Source organism: Gossypium arboreum, chromosome 4 (genome assembly GCF_025698485.1).
Source record: "Gossypium arboreum isolate Shixiya-1 chromosome 4, ASM2569848v2, whole genome shotgun sequence".
Taxonomy (NCBI): Eukaryota; Viridiplantae; Streptophyta; class Magnoliopsida; order Malvales; family Malvaceae; genus Gossypium; species Gossypium arboreum.
The window spans coordinates 10,028,900-10,048,956 of record NC_069073.1 but is presented as its reverse complement, the minus strand read 5'-3'; the positions used below and the strand labels follow the sequence as shown (position 1 = coordinate 10,048,956).

Genomic DNA, 20,057 nt, shown 5'->3' with positions numbered 1-20,057 from the left:
AGAAGTAGGATCTCCTTCAAGAGTGGAGATCTCCCTTCAGTTTCTCTCGAAGTTTTTGGGTTTCTTTATGTTTTGTTGTTTTCCTATTTTTGAGATGTTTTCCCCCAAAATTATGAACTAAATTCCCTAGATACCTGGGAAAGATGAAACCTATGACGGATCTTATTATTTAATTTTCTAAATTACATGATAAATACTTATTCTTGTTCTTAATTATGTGTTATTAATTATTGCCTTAATATTTTTGGATATTAATTCAAGTTTGATGTGCTTATTTAGTAAACAAAAGTCCCTATTTAAGAGTAGATCTAGCATAATTAAGCGGAGTTGATTGCAATCCTAGAAGTAGGACGACATAAATCTGCCGAATTAGAGTCAAATCTAATAAAGGAATCCATAGATCGAGTTAATGCGACAATAGATGTTTTAATTAGAAAGAGATTTCAATTAATCAACCTAGAGTCAGTTGTTCTTAGTCTCGAAAAAGATATTAACATAATTTAGGGATTTCTACAGATTAAGACAAGTGAATAAATCATTTAATTCAGAGTGAGAATAATAAGTGAAGTCTAGGTGGATTCTTCTATGGGTATTGTCTTTATCATCGGTTTATTCGATTATTTCCTTCACTCTCTGTCGCATTCATTAGTTAATTAGTTTAGTTAATTTTAGATTAAAACAGATCCCTTTAATTATAGGCTAATTAATAGAAAGTTAGTTATTACTAGTAGTTCTTATGGATACGATATTCCCGACTCACTGTAACTATACTACCATTCGATAGGTGCGCTTGCCTTAGTCATGATCATAGTCTAGTTTAGTGAATCATAAAATGATCATCGGCTGGAGAGTTGGATGCTTGACAAGAAAATTTCTATAGCTTTTATCTGAGACCTGGGTACAGAAACAAACAAATCCATACATTGAGTAATGATTACTAATGGTGCTAACATAATTTGAATTCAATTAAAAACATAACAAAATCAAATAGAGATAAGTAACAAGATAACTTGAGTTAACCAACCATTTCAATATTAACATAAATGATACATATATACTAATAATTCATTGATCATTTCAACTGATTCATATTAATACTTTGCTCAACTACTCGATATGGTTTTCGATACACCATTAAGGTATTTGCATCTAGTTTAACATATCAAATCATGTAACATTTCAACAATTATATCTAATTTTAGTTACACATGTATACATTAATCAATATTACATTTTTAATCCATATTAACCAAATCGAATATAATAATAGATACTCGAATCAATCCATCATCACTCTAAATATGCAATAAAGTGCTAATCAGGGTATAAATGCATCAATCCCACCAACCACACTATAATACACTCATACCCGCAAGGTATTTGAGCTGGTGATACGTTCTCAATCCCTAGGGTGTTAGAGAACTATCACGGTATGTATGCACATAGCGTTGAATCTCTCACCTATCAAAACAAGCTCTATGGCTTGACAATTATACCCGTGACTCTATCTGACCATGTTAATAAGGGAAATATCATTATTATTAATCGTATTTCATCAACAAGCATATATACATGTATTCAACCAACCAAACAATTACAAATCATTTAATCAAGTATATATGTACTTTATTTCACATTATTAGATTACCATTTTTGGACATTAACAAATCAAACATATACATATATTTATATAATGAACTCAAATTATGATAGCACAAACCATATTAGCTAATTGTTATCGACTTTGCCTTTTCCTTTACTTTTTGATGTATACGATAAATTTAGATACAAGAAATCGTTAAATATATAATTCGGGCATAGAAACATGATGATTAAACGTGAATGTGCATTATTTGATTTAGTCCTTAACAACGTTATTATTCGAGACACTTGTATCTCACAAATCACCCAATTGAATTTAAATAAGGCTTAATAAATATAGTACAGAGACATCCTACAATCATTATTTATTATTAAACCTTATAGTTTGATCCTTATCAATTAGGTCCTTAATTACACAACTTAACTATATAGTCTGAGCTTAATTCTAGCCTAATTCAATAATTTTCACTACAATTTCAACATAAATAATTGTAATCTTAACTAATATTAACATGCATGAATTTGAACATCAAGCTTTAAATTTTCCTTAAGCTACCATCAATGGAATTTAATCTAAAATCTTATTAATTCATCAAATTAACTAATGAGTGTTTAATATCTATTATATTTTAACAAAAGTTCAATAAAAATTTGATGGAAAGGCTTACCAATTTTCTTAGCTACGTACGACAATGGTGAAAGGTATGAGAAAAGAGAATACTTTTCTTAGGCAATCGATGAAGACGACGAGGGAAAGATGATGTTTTAACTCACTTTCTCTCTCCTACTATTTTATGGTATATATAATTAACTAGTTAATCAACTTAATTAATTGTTAATCAAATGGATTAATAAGCTTAGACTTTTGTTAGTGGAGAATGATGAAACTATTAATAATGAATCATGAATCCTATTTATAAATGGTTTAATTGACAATATGTCTTTAGTATAATTGTTATTTAAGGCACTTGGAAACTTAAGGAAATCAAATTCCACCTTATTTAGTTACCAATCAATTTAGTCCTTGTTCCATTTTTATAAACCGTTTTAATTCAATAACACTCACTAACTCGACCTTTTGGATTCGTACCTGACACGCAGTTATTCTATTTTAATAATTTACTAACCTAACTCAATAAATTTGGTCCAAAACTAAATTTTATGACACTGTTGAAAACCAGATTATTACAACTTAGAAACTCCACATGTATCCTATGGCCATGTACTATAATGCTTTAAAAGACCAAGATTTGGTATCCAATGATCCTCAAATAGCATGATGGTTTTTCCATTACCAATGCTCTAACCAATATTCTCTCGAAGCAAATCCAAAATGTTAGTGAACGAGGGCCAAACAAAGGAACAATTAATTTTACGGATAGAGTGGGAACATCTATCATCAATCTCGTACTCGTTACAAAGTACTTTAACCCAAGAAACATCAGTTTTTGTGATTAAATCAAATCCCAATTTCATAAGAAAAGACATATTCTATGGAACGAGTAGTCCCAATCCTAAAGCACCATGGTTGACAGGTTGGCAAACTGACCCTCAATCTTCCAAAGCTATCTTCCCATCTCCATTAACAAACCCTAAACAAAATTGCGGACGATGGATTCAATTTTGTGACAAACTCTTATTGGGATAATTGTGTATTGCATAAAATATCCCGATATAGCAAGAAGATCAAATTTTGCAAGAGTGACCCATCTTGCCATAGATAATAATTTCGCCTGAAACCCACTCAATTTTTTTGTAGAATTTGTCAACAAGAAATTGAAAGGTAATTTTAACTTTAGTAACTGACAACGGTCAAAGCTTCTTTTTTAATCAAACTAAAGAGGAAAAAAAACATTTTTTAATAATAAAATATGTTATTGGTTATGGTTTGAAGGAAAATTTGCTTGAAATGATAAAAGGAAATGATAAATTATTATTCCAACTAAAATATAAGAGACAAATTGTAATATGATAGACAAAATGATAAATTTCTCTCAATTTATGATGATGATGATGTTATTATCAAAATGTTTCTCAAAAATATACCAAAGAATTAAAAGATTTGATTCATTAGTTTTTTTTTAAGTGAAATTAATCAAAATCATTAAAATGGAAGTAAATTATTTACAAAACTCACATTATCATTTGTCAAGGTAATGTAAGATTATCTAACGAAAAATTGTTATGTAGGTGTTTTCTACCACATCAACTATGTCCCCCAGTCAATAATATAGTGCTAAATAAGAATAGATTTACATGTCATTAAAAATTTTTGCCAGCTGCTGTAAGTTTCCATTTCAACTCATTCTTCTTCTCGTTAGTGTGCTCCTTTCTCTTTCAAATCACCCCCTCCTTTCATAACTTTTTTTATTGAACAATTTTGTTAACTTTTCAAACTGATTCATTCTACTAAGAAATAAAAGAAGAAAATGAAATCTAAATTGAAAACGAAAATATGATGAATGACTACCTGCATCTTTGAAAAAGGGTTGGTTTGGATAGTAAAATTCCTTTTGTTTTGATATTTTTTAAACTTAAAAGAGTAAAATTAACAAAAAAAAAACAAAATATTGAAGAATGATAATTTTAAAACCTAAAACAACTAAATCAAAAAATTTAACATTGATGAAAGATCAAATAGATTAAACACCAACAAGAATAAAAAAAATCCAAATAAAGAATGATAGAATAATCTTTCAATCTTGTGATCCAATTATAAAGTTTGAACAAGGATTAAACTCAAGAAGTATCTAAGGAAATTGTTAAGCTCAATAATCACCGAGAAGGGAGTGAATTGGTGTTTTAAAAACTTAAAGAAAATATGATAAATAATGAAGACTCAAGAATTTATAGTAGTTCGGCCCCAATTTCTTACCTCCACTACCTTAGCTTACCACAACTAAAGATTTCTCAAATTCACTAGATTTGAACCTTTCAAGAATAATGTTTAACCTTTACAAACACTTTTTTTTTTTTTAAATAAGCAAGATAGTGCCACTTCTCTTAAGGTTTTTGGGTAAACCTTAAGGAAACCCTTAAAAAAAAAGAAATAAGAATAAAGATTAAATATAACTCTCAAAAGAAGATATTACAATGATTAAGCTCACTCAATGACAATACAACACTTGAAAGAATGAAAGAGATAGATTTCCAAGTGTGTGTATGCATTACAAAGAGAGTATCATTGAAAAGATTGAGTTTTTGTACAATTGACTTTATAAACTTGTTCCTTGTCTTCGATATGGATAATTGACTTGTATTTGTGCCTTCTAAAAACCTTGGGGACATTTGGAGACGTTGGGAGTAAATTAGAGCCATTGTAACATTAAATTTGAGCACTAATTGCAGAATGCAAACCACTTGTATCGATACAAATGACCTTATACCGATAGAAGTATTAAAAAATTTGATTGTTAGAGCCTGATGTACCGGTAGAAGAGCACTTGTATCGATAGAAATCTGAGGGTTTCAAGGGTTCAGACTTGTACTGACAATAGTATCAGAGAAGATACAGATTTACTTGTATTGGTAGAACTTCTCCTTAATATCGATAGAAAAGCCCCTAAGTATTGGTAGAAGTCTGGAGGAATGCTTGGGGCCCTCTCCAACTTACTTCTATCGATACAAGTATGCATTTGTATCGGTTGAAATGTCCCAATAAGATAAAAATGGTCTTGAATCAATATTTTCAAAGACATTTTATGTTGGAAATATCCTACTGCAAAACAAAATTGTTAGTGCTGACAGGAGACCAAACTGAGTGTTGATAAATAAAGCAATCACTATGTCATTGAATAACCATTGCCTTAGAAGCAAATCCATCCTAATCAGTGTAATCGTGTAGTGGGAGTCGCCCCCAAGGTTAACATAGTACTTCAATATTCATACACCAAAATAAAAAAGGTAGTGTATTGCTCTTCTCGAAAGGACTCGAAACTGAAAAAACAAAATAAGTTGGTTGGATATCTGATCGGAAAATAAAATGAAAGAAAACTGGTAAAACCATAGTAGGTTCAATTCCTAGGAAAGATTGGAGGGGTCACAGACGGTCCTGCTTAAAACCCAATCTCTTAGACAGAAATTCCCTCTCGTGTAATTTCACAGAACACCAGAATTTAGAGAACAAAATGAAGTTGTTTTTCTCTTCTTGTGTTCTGTAAAAAATGAGGAGAATGACCTTCTATTTATAAAGTTTTTTGAAAGAAAAAATGGTAAAATAATAGTGTCAATTTCCAAAAATAGCATAGGATTTTCCTCAACCGAAAATATTTTGAAAATATTTTTTGCAACATTCAGAAGATTTTCCACAACTAAAAATATTCTAAAAATACTTTTTTACATTATCAACATTCCCCCACTAATGTAAAAGATTGAATTTTTGTAAACATGAGAAAAGATAAAGCGTGAGAAGAGTAATAGTGAAATTACTCACTTAAGCACTAGTATCTTGTGGATTTGAACAAATACAGAATGAAATGAGTGATTCTTCTTGATCTATGGGTTTCATGATAGGTTTTAAATATTTATAATTACTCGTTCTTGAACTAACTATTATCGCGATGTAGGCAAGTGTACCTATCGAACAATAGTATAGTTTTAGCAAGACCGGATTGTCGAACCCAAAGGAACTAAAAGTACTAGTAATGACTGTCTTTTTATTATCTAGCCTAAGAATAATAGGGTTTTGTTTTAATTAACTAATTATCTAAACTAAGAACGCACAGAGAAAAGAATTGGGGAATTGCTTTTGGGAAATCGATTGACTTGAGACAATACCTAAGGAAAAATCCACCTAGACTTTACTTGTTATTTTGGCTCCAAATCGGACGATTTATTCATTCAACTTGTTCCGTAGAGATCCCAAAGTTATGTTATTATCCCTATTCAAGACTAATAACGTCTAATCCCTAGATTGAATAACTAAGACTTTTCTCTAATTAACACTCTAGGGTTGCATTAACTCGATCTATGGATTCCCTTATTAGGTTTCACCCTAATCCGGTAAAATCTTGTCACCCTATTTCTAGGCGCGCAATCAACTCCGCTTAATTATGAAAAAGGTACTCTTAGACAGGGTCTATTCCTCCTCTGAGTAAGAGCATGTCTTGAATCAGTATCCTGGGATATCAAAACAAGAATTAAGAACACATAATTAAGAACAAGATAAATATTTATCATACGATTCAGAAAATAATATCAAGATTCGTCTTAGGTTTCATTCCCTTAGGTATTTAGGGGATTTAGTTCATAACTAAATAAGAAGACATCTCAGAAGAATAACAAATACAAAACATAAAGAAAACCCAAAACTCCTGAAGGGAAATTGAGGAGAGATCTTCAGCCTTGATGATGAATTCAGCTTTTGAGATGGATCAATTGGCTTTCTTGGAGTAATTCCTTACCCCCTATTCTCCGTCTCCCTTTTTCTTCTCTTCTAGGGTGTATTTATAGGCTTTGGAATGCCTAGATGCTCTCAAAAGTGGCCTTTTCCGAATTGGACTTAACTTGGGCTCGGCAAGGTTACGCCCTTGTGACACGCCCGTGTGCGATTACTTCAGGTCGTGATCGAGCCTGTTAGAATGGCACGAGCGTGTGCTATGCCCGTGTGAGTTATGCTCTAATTCTGCCAGATTGACACGGCCGTGTGGTCTACCCGTGTGAGGAGGTCCAGGCCGTGTTGATTTCGTACTTTGGCCCATTTTTTCCGTTTTTGTCTCATTTCTCGTTCCTTTCGCTCTTTTATGCTCTCCTAAGTATAAAACATGAAATTGAAGCATTAGAAGCATCGAATTCACCAATTCTAATGAAAAATCATCCATAAAATGCGTTAAATATGGGGAAAAATATGTATAAATTACAGTTTATCAAATACCCCCACACTTAAGCATTTGCTTGTCCTCAAGCAAAATCCTCAACTCATAATCAAAATAAATTCTTCTCAACTTATAATTTATATCAATAATGTCTCAAATTAATCCATAGGTAACCATACATTGAGAATTTAACTAAAAGAACATAAAAGTTTCAATCATTCCAAGTTGAGCATTTTATTTTGAAAACATAGGTGTCTTCCTTCATCTAAGTAATTACTTTTTATTTAGAATATCACAGAGTTTTATATCCTCACTAAAGATTCCCTCAAATCACTCGAGGTGTTTTAAGGACAATAAAGGAAGCACTCAATAGTCAATAATGGAAAGTCATTGCCATAGGCTTGCACGAAAATCAAATCTCCACCACTATAATTTAAGATGATACATCAATCAAAAGGTTTTTAGAGGGTTGTAATGAGGCTTGGTTATGGGTTGTGGTCACAAGCTGAAAGAAAAGGTTAGAATCGAGATTGAATTGAAAAATTGCCTAACTAGAAAAATAGTTAATCTTCACTTGCATACAACAGAGCTTCTCTTAGAATATGAAATTACAGATATGCATACATAGTTTTTCTTTTTTTTTTTAAGAACAAGTTACATAACATAGACTTGCTATTAAGAACAAGACATAGCTAAACAATTTATTCAATTCAAATCTCGACAAAAATAGGGATTAATTTAGGGGATTTCAACAATAATGAGTTAAGGGTTAATATTAAGGTTAATACAAGGAATGGCTTGTTAGGCTCAAGGGGGTTTATTAGGGGTTAATGTGGAGGTAGGATTTTCATGGCATGAGTGGGTTAATCCTAAGTGTCTTAATCATTTTGATATATCAAATCAAATGGTGTGGTCTCGACATGCATAATCAAGCAAGTTCTAGAATAACAGTTCAATACTGATGCACTCAAAGCAATAATAAAAGTGAACATGAAAGGATGAATAGTTGCTCAAAAGGCTAAAAAATATCACAAAAATTATGGCTTTTTGATGTTTAGACTCGTGAATTCCAATTCAAAGTAATCCTAGACTTGGGGAAACAACCTATAATTTTAAATTCTTAAAAATCAACTTATCATGCTTGATTCTCTAATGTCTTAAAATTTAAATAATAAATATATAAATCCCTATGTTTTAATTAAAGATATATCAATCAAGATCATAAATCAATTAAAATTTATCCTAAATATGATATGAGAGCTTTTCAAGAGAACAAGGTAATCATTCAGGGATTTTTCTGATAATGAAATGAATACCCCCCCACATTTAAGATGTACATTGCCCTTAATGTACAAAGATAGGTATTACAAAATATATAAAATTAAGATAGGGAGAGAAGTGAAACTTCCTGTATTAAGAATGGATGATTTTCTTGGATTGACGAGATCGAGTATTGGAGATAACTCTGGATGGCAAGCTTCACTCTGAAGGTAAGCCATTTTTAAAAGGAAAACAAATGAATCTTAAAAACTTAATGAAAGAGAAATAAAATAAGATAATTATTCTAATTTTTCAAGTGGCACGGCCGGTGCACACGCCCGTGTGGTTCGTGTCCCGTCCATGTTCGTCGCGAATTGTGTTGTCGTCACACGGCCTTCTCACACGCCCGTGTGTATAGGCCATGTGGCTATATGATCGTGTCACACGACCGTGTCTGGTGTGGTTCGCTTCTTCCATGGTCATATAGGTTTTCGCACGCCCGTGTCATTCTGACAGTGTTGTCCACTGGTGCTAGACATGGGCATGTCACACGCTCGTGTTTATTTGGCAGATTTAACCACGGCCATGTCGCACGGCCATGGCATTTTATTGCAGCCCGTGTTTAGGGAAATCTTCTACTCTATTTCTACACAGCCATATCGCACGACCATGTTTCTATCCGTGTTGGTCACACGGCTTTAAGCATGGTCATGTGCCATGCCGTGTGGGCTGAAAAACTATGTAATTCAAAGATAAATTTAATTATTTAAAGTGTTAGAAATTAAAAATAAAGAAATCAAAATATGTTAGTGCTTGGGTTGCCTCTCGAGAAGCGCTTATTTATAGTCTAAGCTCAACTTACCTCTCTAGTGAATGGTCAGGGTGGTTTGAGGAGTTTGTACTCCTCATTCCTGCTATTAATCTCATCAAGATAAGGTTTTAATCGGGTGTTGTTTACTTTAAAAGTGCTGAACTTGGGATGACTCACCTCCACTGTACCGAATAGAAAAAGACTGAGTATTGTAAGAGGGATTTCCTCATCCGGTGTGGTAGTGACAATGTGGGGATCTGGGGCATCTAGTAAGACTTTATCACCAGCCCTAAGTTGATTCAGAGATGTATCGAACTCCTTCTGGCGTAATTTCGGTTTATCGCGTGTTCTTGGTTTATGTGCTCGCCGTTCGTCTAGCTCCTCCATCCGTAGCCTTTGTTCTTCATGAGTGTATCCTCTATCATTGCTAGAACATGGCTCGTGAACTTCTTTGAAACTTAATTTCTGCAAAGTAGGCTGCGTCATATTGTTAGTTTTAGTAGATTGGTGTGGACTATTACCTTCAATGTTCGATGTGATGCCAGAATTACGAGCTTGAAGGGTGATCGTTTCATCTCCCACACGAAGTGTAAGCTCACCTATGCCAACATCAATAATTGTTTTAGCGGTTGCTAAAAAAGGCCTCCCTAAAATCAAAGGGGTGTTATTATCCTCCTCTATGTCTAGAATAACGAAATCAACGGGGAATATGAACTTATCTACTTTCACGAGTACATCTTCAATATTACCCCTAGGGAATCTTATAGTTTTATCTGCCAATTGAATGCTCATCCTAGTTTGTTTAGGTTTCCCAAGACCAAGTTGCTTAAACATTTTGTAAGGCATGACGTTAATACTAGCCCCTAAATCAGCTAATGCATGACTTATATCTAAACTACCAATTAAGCAAGGAATTGTAAAAATCCTTGGATCTTTCAATTTGTGGGGTAGCTTATTCTGTAGAATAGCTGAGCAGACTGCATTTAGCTCCACATGCGACGCTTCGTCCAACTTCCGCTTATTTACTAAAAGCTCTTTTAAAAATTTCGTTACATTTGGCATTTGCGACAAAGCTTCAATAAACGGTAAGCTAATATGTAATTTTTTTAAAAGTTTGAGGAATTTACTGAATTGTTCATCTGAGCGGTCTTTTATTATCGCGTTAAGGTATGGGACACGAGGTCTATATTCTTCATCTACCGTTTTGTTATGACTTACCTCACTTTTACCTTTGCTCACCACAGTTTCTTGCATCAATTCTAGCTCAAGAGCAATGAATCCTTCCTTATCTTGAGTACTAATTGCGTTGAGGTGTTCCCTTGGGTTAGGTTCAGTATTACTTGGTAAGCTACCTTGTGGTCATTCGGAGATTAGTTTGGATAGCTGGCCTATCTAAGTCTCGAGTCCTTGGATCGATGCTTGTTGATTTTTAAGTGTTGTCTCGGTGACACTGATATGAATTTTGAGAGCATCTCCTCAAGGCTTGGTTTTTTCTCTTGTTGATAAGGTGGCTATTGAAAACCCTGAGGATTTTGTGGCTTTTGATTCCCTTAACCACCCCAGGAGAAATTTGGGTAGTTCCTCCAACCTGCATTGTAAATGTTACTGTATGGGTTATTTTGAGATCTAAAGTTATTGTTACCCATATAGTTGACTTGTTCCTCTTCGGTTGTAGGATTGAAGGATTGATATTCTGTATGCAAACCTCCTCCACTTGAGTCACACCTCATTACTGGATGTACCTGTGTAGAACCAAGTAAACCATCAATCTTTTTATTGAGAAGTTCTACCTGATTTGACAGCATAGTAACTGAGTCGACATTATAAACACCGACTATTTTCGTTGGCTTTATCTTCATAACTTGCCACTGATAGTTATTTAGTGACATATCCTTTATAAATTCATAGGCATCTTCCGATGTTTTATTGTTGATGGTTCCGTCAGCAGCTGTGTCAACCATTTGCCGAGTCGAGGGATTCAGACCATTGTGGAATGTTTGTACATGAAGCCAAAGCAGTAACCCATGGTAAGGGCACCTTCTCAGTAAGTCCTTGTATCTCTCCCATGCATCGTTAAGTGTTTCAAAAATCTATCTGCACAAAAGAAGAGATATCATTATGTAATTTAGCCATTTTAGCCAGCGGAAAGTATTTTAGTAAAAAATTTTCGATCATTTGTTCCCAAGTAAAAATTGACCCTCGTGGTAATGAGTTCAACCACTGTTTAGCTTTGTTTCTCAGTGAAAAAAAATAACTGAAGATGAATGGCATCATCAGAAACGCCATTGATTTTAAATGTATCACAAAATTCCAGGAAGTTTGCTAAGTGAGCATTGGGATCTTCATCCTGCAAACCATCAAACTGAACAAACTACTGTATCATTTGAATTGTGTTAGGTTTCAGTTCAAAAGTATTTGCAGCTACAGCCGGTCTAACTATGCTAGATTCAGCTCCTATTAAAGAAGGTTTAGCATAATCATATATAGTGCGTGGAGCAGAATTTTGATTGGCCGCAATTGCAGGAGGTAGCTGATTGCCTTGGTTTTCAGCCATCTCTTCGATTGGGGGTTGAGTATTGTCTTCTTACTTGTTCTCCGTGTATCTTAAGCTGCGCCTTATTTCTCTTTGGTTTCTACGAACTGTACGATCGATTTCTTCGTCAAAAAGTAATGGTCCTGACGGGTTTCTTCTAGTTGTAAACTATAAAAACCTGCCAAGAGAAGGAGAAAGTAAATTAATAAAATTAAATTAAATTGCAAGAAAAATAAATCGCTAAAGTAATAAAAATTGAGCGTTCCTAATATCTTAGTTCCCCGGAAACGACGCCAAAAACTTGATCGTGGGGTTTCGTGATAGGTTTTAAATATTTATAATTACTCGTTCTTGAACTAACTATTATCGCGATGTAGGCAAGTGTACCTATCAAACAGTAGTATAGTTTTAGTAAGATCGGATTGTCGAACCCAAATGAACTAAAAGTACTAGTAATGACTGTCTTTTTATTAGCTAGCCTAAGAATAATGAGGTTTTGTTTTAATTAACTAATTATCTAAACTAAGAATGCACAGAGAAAAGAATTGGGGAATTGCTTTTGGGAAATTGATTGACTTGAGACAATACCTAAGGAAAAATCCACCTAGACTTTACTTGTTATTTTGGCTTCGAATTGGACGATTTATTCATTCAACTTGTTCCGTAGAGATCCCTAAGTTATGTTATTATCCTTATTCAAAACTAATAACGTCTAATCCCTAGATTGAATAACCAAGACTTTTCTCTAATTAACACTCTAGGGTTGCATTAACTCGATCTATGGATCCCCTTATTAGGTTTCACCCTAATCCGGCAAAATCTTGTCACCCTATTTCTAGGCGCGGAATCAACTCCGCTTAATTATGAAAAAAGTACTCTTAGATAGGGTCTATTCCTCCTCTGAGTAAGAGCATGTCTTGAATCAGTATCCTGGGATATCAAAACAAGAATTAAGAACACATAATTAAGAACAAGTTATTTATCATACGATTCAGAAAATAATAACAAGATTCGTCTTAGGTTTCATTCCCCTTTGGTATTTAGGGGATTTAATTCATAACTAAATAAGAAGACATCTCAGAAGAATAACAAATACAAAACATAAAGAAAACCCAAAACTCTTAAAGGGAAATTGAGGAGAGATCTTCAACCTTGATGATGAATTCAGCTTCTGAGATGGATCAATCGGCTTTCTTGGAGTAATTCCTTACCCCCTATTCTCCGTCTCCCTTTTTCTCCTCTTCTAGGGTGTATTTATAGGCTTTGGAATGCCTAGAAGCCCTCTAAAGTGGCCTTTTCCAAATTGGACTTAACTTGGGCTCGGCAGGGACACGCCCGTGTGCGATTACTTCAGGCCGTGTTTGAGCCTGTTAGAATGGCATGGGCGTGTGCTCCCGTGTGAGTCGTGCTCCAATTCTGCCAGATTGACACGGCCGTGTGGTCTGCCCATATGAGGAGGTCCAAGTCGTGTTGATTTCGTACTTTGGCCCATTTTCTCCGTTTTTGGCCCGTTTCTCGTTCCTTTCGCTCTCTCATGCTCTCCTAAGTATAAAACATGAAATTAAAGCATTAGGAGCATCGAATTCACCAATTCTAATGGAAAATCATCCATAAAATGCGTTAAACATGGGGAAAAATATGTATAAATTATGGTTTATCACTTCTCTTTAACAAGTGAATGAATCTTGAACTTGTTAAGATAGGGGTTAACTCATGACACACAACTAATCTCAGAACCAATTGATGTTCCGTGATAGATCAAAAAGTTTTATCCAATACGCCTTGAGATGATGGTAAGTGCTTTAGAAAGGTTACCCAATGTCTTTCATAGAAGGTGGCTAATCCTTCACACTTACGTAGATGATTTCATCAAGTTTATCTCAATATAGACCACCCGAATCAAGACTATGAAATCATTAAGAGCATTTATTAAGTTCATCTTATCAAATTTAAATTCAGTGAATTCATCAAGTCCATCTTAATATGACTACCCAAACTCTAGGATACAAACTCATTAAGAGTAATAAACTAAATCTCACAAGTTGGTGAATTCATCAAGTTCGTCTCAATTGGACCACCTAAATCCTGGATTATGAATTCATTAAAAGTGAGAACTCAATCTTATGTATATACATCGTTCGCCATAAGGATAGGTAGAATGTACACTATGAGTGCTTCCATAGTTTTGTTTGATAAAATTGAACTTAGAGAACTAAGTTGGGTATCACTACCATGAATTCGTCAACCATTAGGCTTAACTACGTTGGTATCACCACCATGAATTCCTCAACCATTGGGCTTTAAGACTTATCCCCCTCAACGAATCAAGAATCGTTTTCCTACATAACCCATTGGTTAACAGATCAACTAGGTTCCTTTTAGACCTCACGTACTCCAAAACAAGTACTCCATTTTCCCATGAAGAAATCTCTGTAAGTATATTTTTAAGTCACTTGGTGTAACACCCCTAACCCATATCCGTCATCAAAACAGGGTTTCAGAGCATTACTAGAATTTGCAGATCACCTAAAAGAAATTTAAATACTTACCGATTCAATGCATCATATAAATAAATATATTACCATTCAATCAACAGTTTGGCACTTGGATAAGCATCAAACAACAACATTGTTAGTATACTAGTACATATTTCATATAAATTCAACATTTATATACTTATTTTCTCAATATGTCACACTTGAGTTTAATAATTGTCTTTACTTACATAATTTCCTTGTATCAACATATCAAAGATAATCATATATGTACATGTCATGAAACATATCATTCTCATCTTGTTTCTTCATAAGTATATATCATTCATTTCATTATATCAATATTTTATACTCTATCATTTTCATAGATTTTATGTATATTTATTCCGTAAAAGCTTATATCAAACTTAACATAAATTATATTCCATGTACTTATACTTATTTCGTTTATCTATCTTCATAATTATTTCATACAACTATTTTGTACATATATTTCCATATGACCAGTTCTTGTAAACATTTCACACAACCATTTCATATAACCATTCGTCATCTAATACATATTACCTAAATATCAATTGTTCAATAGATGTCATAACGTCTCCCATCCACGGTCTTATTTATCTTTGAGATGATGCCATAGTGTCTTTCAACTATGGTCTTACTCATTTTCTGTCATGTTTCCATGGTATCTTTCAACCATGGTCTTGTTCATTTCATGTCACGTTGCCATGGTATCTTTCAACCACGGTCTTATTCATTTCATATCATGTTGCCATGGTATCTTTCAACCGTGGTCTTATTCATTTCATATCATGTTGCCATGGTATCTTTCAACCGTGGTCTTATTCATTTCATGTCACGTTGCCATGGTATCTTTCAACCATGGTTTTATTCATTTTCTATCATGTTGCCATGGTATCTTTCAACCATGGTCTTACACATTTCATATCATAATGCCATGGTATCTTTCAACCATGGTCTCACATTTCATATCATGTTGCCATGGTATCTTTCAACCATGGTCTTACACATTTCATTTCAGAAAGCACACTCTCGACCTCATCCTTACAGCGGGATTGCCAGTCCAAGCTAAATCCCCTGCAACGACAATTACTCTATTGAGCTTGGATCTGAATTACCAATCCAAGCTAAATTCAGACCCTAATTCAGATTACCCGTCCGGGCTAAATCCATTTTACACATATTCTTCGGGAGGGCTATATCAGGATAGGATCACCCGTCCGGGCTAGATCCTTTTTACCATCAATTCCTTTTCCAATGATCCATCTAATTTCATTCCATTCAACCGGGATTTATTTTCAATTTATATCGAGTATTATCAATATTTCATCAATTATCATGAATTGAACATTCAAATCATATTTTCATCACATAACCACATATTTCAAGTATTTAAAAATACAATTTAAGTTACACAAACTTACCTCATTGCTTGTTTGTGTTTATAATTTCATTAATCCGATATCTTTTCTTTTCCACGATTAAGTCTCATATTTGAGTCGTCCGGATCTTTATAAATAAATTTGATCATCGTTTTCATTCATTTCATATTCTAATGCATTTAATTAATGCTCTAGTCAAAATTACCATTTTGCCCCTAAACTTTTAATTAATGATGATTTCATCCTTAGGGTTAGGAAAATAAAATTCTTGCAATTTAATCCTTATTTCCAGCTATTATTCTCATACATATTGATAACAGTCCATGAATTCTATAAAATATCAGAATTTTCCATAATTTCAACACATTTCAATTTAATACCTAAAACATGTTTTCCCCCGATCTTGATCTAAATTAATAATTTCATTCAATTTTTTAATTTAAATAATAAAATAATCCATTTCATGCAATTTGGTCATTTCTGATATTTTTACAAAATTGCCCATAAAGTTTTAATTTTATTCAATTTAGTCATTGAGCCTAAAATATGCAAATTAGCCATGCTAGATGAATATTCATACATATTTTTCCTCCTCCTCCTCTCCATTCCACATCCTTAATGTATATAACACACTTGTAAGTAACATTATCTATAATTTTTATTATTTACTTTTATGAATATTCAAGCTGTCCATCTACGTCATAGTCACTAAATTATTTATATCTAGAGCTATAGAACTCCAAATTAAGATCTTATAATTTTATCTGAAACTAGACTCATATATCTTCTTACCATAAAATTTTCAGAATTTTTCGTTTAGGAAATAATTACATTTTATTCTTTAAATTCACCCTTATTCTGCTGTCTGGATGTTCCGACTCTTATTTACGAAAAATTAATTATCTCATTATACAGGATTCGGATGGTGTTCTCGTTTGTTTCTATTGAAAATCGACTCATTCAGTATTTTAAACATATAAATTTAAGAGCCTAATTATTTTTATCCAATTTTTTATGATTTTCCAAAGTCAGAACAGGGAAACCCAAAATCATTCTGACGTTGTCTAACTAAATTTGTTATATCTCACAATTTACAATTTCATTGCTTACGCCATTTCTTCTATGAAAAACTAGACTCAGAAATTTAGTTTCATATTTTATTCAACTTCTAATTCAATTTCCACAATATTTTATGATTTTTCAAATTTAGACCACTGTTATTGTCCAAAACTGTTTTAGTGCAAGATATTAATTACAATGTTTATAACACCCTTTTTTTCTTTCTCTACACTATTTTTCATCACTTTCTCTTATTTTCTCTTCACTAACATATCAAGAACATAGGATCATATGTAAGGAAACTCTACATTAACATCAATCCCATGCTTTTTCAATAATATCAAACTTAAAAATATATTGAAATCATGATGTTCTTACCTTGTTCTATTGATTTCAATCTTCATCTTGATTTTCTCTCTCCTTCAGCTTCCATTTGTTGAATCCAACTTGATATTTTAACTTCCCATAGCCTCCTTAACATTTTTCTCTCTTGGTAACTATGGAAATTCTTTTGATTTTTGGGTGAAAATGGTGAATTTTTGGTAGAAGGACCAAATTGTAAAGAAAAGAAAGTTTCTTTCTTCCTTTTCTCTTCATACGTTGGGTGCATGGGAAAAAGATGATGATTCTTCATCTTTCTTTCCTTATATATACTAAATAAAATAATAATAAAATAATAAAATATCATTTAAAAAATTAAATTAAAATATTAATAAACTAAGATTTATTTATTTATTTAATCTAAAATATCTCCAACATCATCGTTGCTTTCTAGATTTCTCTCTCTTCCAATTGACCATTTTGCCCTTTATTATCTTTTAAAATTCCATCCTTGAGTCATCATTTAATTTGGTAAAATTGTAATTTAGTCCCTCATAAGCACCTATTCAATTTGGTCCTAATTCATCTATTTTCCTTAGTTTCTAGATCATTCCACTCTTAAAATATTCACACTATTGGTCCTTCAACTTTTTCATATTTACACTTTAACCCCTCAAATTTTGAGTATATAATCTTGTGCAACAAAACTTTTCTCACTTTTACAATTCAGTCTTTTCTTGAATTAATATATCATAATATACTTCTCAATTTTGACATAACTCAAAATTTCCCTTTTTGTCACTTTATTTCCTTATTTTACTATATCAAGGATAATATCTTACTGTAAAAATTTTTGGGGTATTACACCGGGCCTCTTGCCTGACGCATCAAGAGTTATAACTCTGATTCCATCATGGAACGAGCAATACACGTCTATTTAGTAGACTTCTAGAAAATAGCTGCTCTACCCAAAGTAAAGACATACCCACTTGTAAAGCTAACTTTATCAATTATCCAATTTTCATCACAACATCCCTCTAAGACTGCACGGTATCTGAAAAATTCCAACTTCCCAGTTATTGTACTTTAATTTCACTCAAGACCATTTGGAGAAAGCTCAACCTTGATAACTATCATAGTAAACTGCATACCATGATAGTCCCCCACTTACTATGTCAATGCCCTCATCAACATGCACACTTTTAGTAACCTTGTTACATCGAGTTGACATTTCAGTCTCAAGACCATTTTGAGCCTTCAAGGCCTAAGGTTATGATTCATTCAACGCTCATCGGACATAGACTCAAACTTGGTATTATCTCAATCATTGGTCTAGTATTGTCAATGCTCATTCCTTTACCAAACATTCGGATTCAATGCCACAACACATAATCATCATGTTACAACCTTGAGGAACCTTTAATGGCATGACCCTTTGTCGACTGAATATTACCATGTCTTGGATACTAAAAAAAAATCCCTCTGAATATGGCACCAACTACACTCTTGCAGCATCTTATTAGATGTATCTATCTGGACATGGTTTATGCCAACTATCCCTTGTGACGCCAACACAAAAGTTTTCAACATGGGAAATTTTGAAACATTGGCCATGCCCAACTTAGGCCCTCTTGGCCCTTCCATGGTCACCTCAAACTGCAACACATGCGACACCACCAAACCAAGTCAGCCTCAATCTCAATTTTAGACTTTAACGCTCATTCACACAAACTCATAAGTTTCCTGAACAAGGCATACCCTACTAGTTCTCTTGTTCAAGCTTTAAGAATCGATAATCTTCCAGTCTACTTTGGTTAAAAACTTAGTAATGCTTTGTTTATCTCCACAAATCTCATGTATTAGTAGCTTATCATCGATAAGGGCATCATAAGCCCTATCCCAAACACAAGGATCTAGCGATCCACTCATGGTCCTCTGGCTAACTCAAACTCAAAGGTCTTCTGACCAACTCAAGCTCAATGACCTTCGGACCCACTCAAACTCAAAGGACCTCTAACCCATCTTGACTCAATCTTGCTAGGCCTTCCAAGCCTATCTTGATTGCAATAGCCCACTGGCAAAAACAAATGGAGCTTGCAATCGCTCTAATCCTACTTAGGCACACTCTTGCATTACTCAGGTGCCTTCAAACCGATTGCCTGTAGGAGCCTTCATTGGTTCCAGCAGTGGGAAATGAAAACGATTCCCATGTTTAAATAGTAGTATAATTTGCTTATAAATTGTTGGAAATATACTACTGCAAAATAAAATCATTAGCGCTGACAGGAAACCAAACTGAGTGTAAGTAAATAAAGCAATCACCATGTCGTGGAAGAACCACTGCCTTAGAAGCAAATCCATCTTGATTGGTGTAATCGTGTAATGGACATTGCCCCCAAGTTTAACATAGTGCTTCAATATTCGTACACCCGAATAAGGAAGTGAAATACAATTTGTATTGCTCTTCTCGAAAGGAATCAAAATTGAAAAAACAAAAGCAGTTGGTTGGAAATCTGATGGGAAAATAAACTGGAAGAAAACTGACGAAACCATACTAGGTTTAATTCCCATAAAACATTAGAGGGGTCACAGACAGTCCTGCTTAAAATCCAATCTCCTAGACAAAATTTCCCTTTCGTGTAATTTTGCAAAACATTAGAATTTAGAGAATAGAGAGAATCTGTTTTTCTCTTCTTGTGTTCTGTAAAAAATGAGGAGAATGAACTCCTATTTATATAGTTTTCTGAATGGCAAAAT

The 20,057-nt window shown here is 33.5% G+C and overlaps 1 non-coding gene across 1 annotated transcript; it reads left to right on the top strand.

The window, feature by feature from the left end:
- The first annotated feature begins 11,505 nt into the window (after positions 1-11,505).
- Positions 11,506-11,612, top strand: LOC128292552 (small nucleolar RNA R71). Its single transcript, XR_008282537.1, has one exon. It is a non-coding gene; the product is annotated as a small nucleolar RNA R71 (small nucleolar RNA).
- Positions 11,613-20,057: the final 8,445 nt, after the last annotated feature.